The following is a 2,533-nucleotide window of genomic DNA, read 5'->3' as shown; positions in this document are numbered from 1 at the left end:
GGTAGCTTGAAAGATGAACCAGACATTGCACTGTCAGGCAGTTTTAAAGCCGCATCTGTCCTGGCACTGTAAAATTCTGAACTCCCAGATTTTCACGAGGCAGATAACCAGGAATATCACGACCAATTGGCTGAGAGCTCTCATGAGGTAGATAGCCTGGTAAGTCACGACCAGTTGGTTGAGAGTTTTCACGAGGCAAATAACCAGGATAATCACGACCAAGATAATCAACTTCAAACAAGCGGGGCTCCCTTATCAAAGATTACCCTTGACAACGATTGGTACTTCTTCAGTATAGGCAACCCCAACAAGATCACGGTAGGTAACCAAGGACATGCTATGGCAAGATGCGCAAACTTGCTGAAAGACCTGATGTCCACGCCGAATCGATGCATGATCATAGGAACTTAGAATTCCCTTATGCGGCCATGGGTAGTTTGGGCACTCTAAGCCATGTTCTGCCTCATCAGCAGCTGCTATACCTGCAAATCCAAATAAGCCAGATGAATGACACAAAAGTGGTGCCAAAACTAGTAAAGGAAGATACTTCCAACAATTTGTGTGCATCGGAGTTAGCAGAGAAAGTGCAATCTATTGTTTTGGATTCAAATGTAGATTCTTCAACTGTGCAATCTCTTAGATGCAGTTTTGAAGATGAAGATCTTTCACCACAAGTTGCGTCACAGATATTGTGGGAAACTTGATCATTTGACACCAAAATCCCTAATGGATTTTACTCAATTTTCCCAAGTAAAATCTTGAAGGAAAGATTTGATTACATTCCAACTCCAGAGGAGTTACGTGCAATGGGGCCAGAAGCTATAAGAGCTGATGCTGTTCTTGTAGATTCAGAGAAGGATATTAAACTTGCAAAGTTGAAGGAATTTATTGTAGCAGCAGTGGTAATAAGGAAGATTGCTGAAGTGGTTTGTGATTTCTATGGAGGACCTGTTTCTGAAGTAAGTGCTGCAAAACATTTTTTGGATGAAAGCTCATCAGTAGCAGATAACTTTGAATTTCAATTATTGGGGAAGATTAAAAATGGATTATTTCGACCGCGGGCAATGTTATTTAAAGTCCTTGCAGATGCTGTAGGACTTAGAAGTAAGCTGCTGGTGGGCCTACAAGTTTATGATAGGGTAATTCATCAGCCAGGGCCTGACAAGCATATGTCATTGCTGGTTGGACTGAATTCTATAGAGCTACTTGTAGATGTTATGCGATCTCCTGGTGAGTTAATACCCTTCTCCATGAGAGCTCTCATGCTATGTCATTTCCCTGGAGGTGTAGAAAGTGATTCAGCCGACAACGATTCCTGTGATTCTCCTTTAGAACCAAGCAGTCCCATGTTTGATCTGTCAGACAAATATTGCAACGAAAGCACAGAACTGGAAGATCACAGCTTCAAGTTTATATACCCGATGAAGGGTGAAAATCTTTTTACATCATCAAGCCCAACATCACCAGACATAAAGCAAAGACGAGCTGCTTTCATAGATAAAACAATAAGTGTATCAAGAAGTGAACCAAACATTGCAAATTTTTCTTACACCGGAACCGGAGGAAAGTCACTGGCGAACACCGGTCAGCGAATTCTAGCCCAGAGCAATTCACAGAGCCTATGTGGATCCAGAGAAGGCATAAACTGGATGGAGTGAGAAGCTTTCCATCTAGTCCAGAACATCCCCTTCTGAAGGCTCGCGGCCGTTCCACACTTAGTGGCCAAAGACAATCATCTAGAGATGATGCTGATCCCGTTAGTGCGTCAAGTTCTGATCATTCTCCGCAATATCAAGTTATAGCAAGAAGGGCTTCAATGAATCCACGATCCCCAATTTCATCACTCTATAGTGGTGTTGAAGATGGAAGAGTTGGTCGGGCATTAGATGAATAAGTCAAGAGAGAAAGTCACCATGGAATTAAGTAAGAGCATGGAATTGCAAATAAGGCGACCCCTAATGATCCGAAAGATGAAGATATTCAGAGCAGCACCTCTAAAAATGTATCCAATTCTAGATTTGGCAACCAGAGAAGTACCTCTACAGAAAGAAAAGTTTTGAGTGACACCTATAAGAAAGTTTGTCTCTCATCTCAGAAGGGTGTGTCATTACCCTTGCATGTGGGGGAGATCGAAAGAAATCAGTCAAGCAAAGCTCCAGGGATCATGTGGGCCAATCCTTGACCTTGTCATCCTCCTCGGGAGAAAATCTAGCAGGTTTAAATGTTATATCTGCCCCACATGGTTTATCAGGAGTCTCGGACTCTGGTTGTGCTCTCTCTCTTCTGTCAATTCAATCCGGGGGCCCAAGGTCCTCAGGATCAGCTTCATTTGATATGACCACGCGGTCAGGTCTCACAATGGATCAACTTATACTAGAGGATCAACCTCTTATGGCTCAAGCACCATTGATGCAAGGAGTACAACACAACTTTGGTCTTTTTGCAGAAGACAAGTTACTAACAATGTATTCCCAGTCCTCTACTAATCTTGCAACAGGTGGGTTCCCTGCAGCTATTGTGAATTCTATGGATA

At 42.8% G+C, this 2,533-nt stretch overlaps 1 pseudogene; it reads left to right on the top strand.

The window, feature by feature from the left end:
* Nucleotides 1–347: 347 nt before the first annotated feature.
* On the top strand, nucleotides 348–2,144 carry LOC149179488 (uncharacterized; annotated as a pseudogene).
* The last annotated feature ends 389 nt before the right edge of the window (nucleotides 2,145–2,533 follow it).

Source organism: Pinus tabuliformis, chromosome 4_1 (assembly GCF_031772625.1).
Source record: "Pinus tabuliformis cultivar Carrire ecotype Pingquan chromosome 4_1, CPIR1, whole genome shotgun sequence".
In the NCBI taxonomy this organism is placed as follows: Eukaryota; Viridiplantae; Streptophyta; class Pinopsida; order Pinales; family Pinaceae; genus Pinus; species Pinus tabuliformis.
This window is presented reverse-complemented; position numbering and strand designations above follow the sequence as displayed.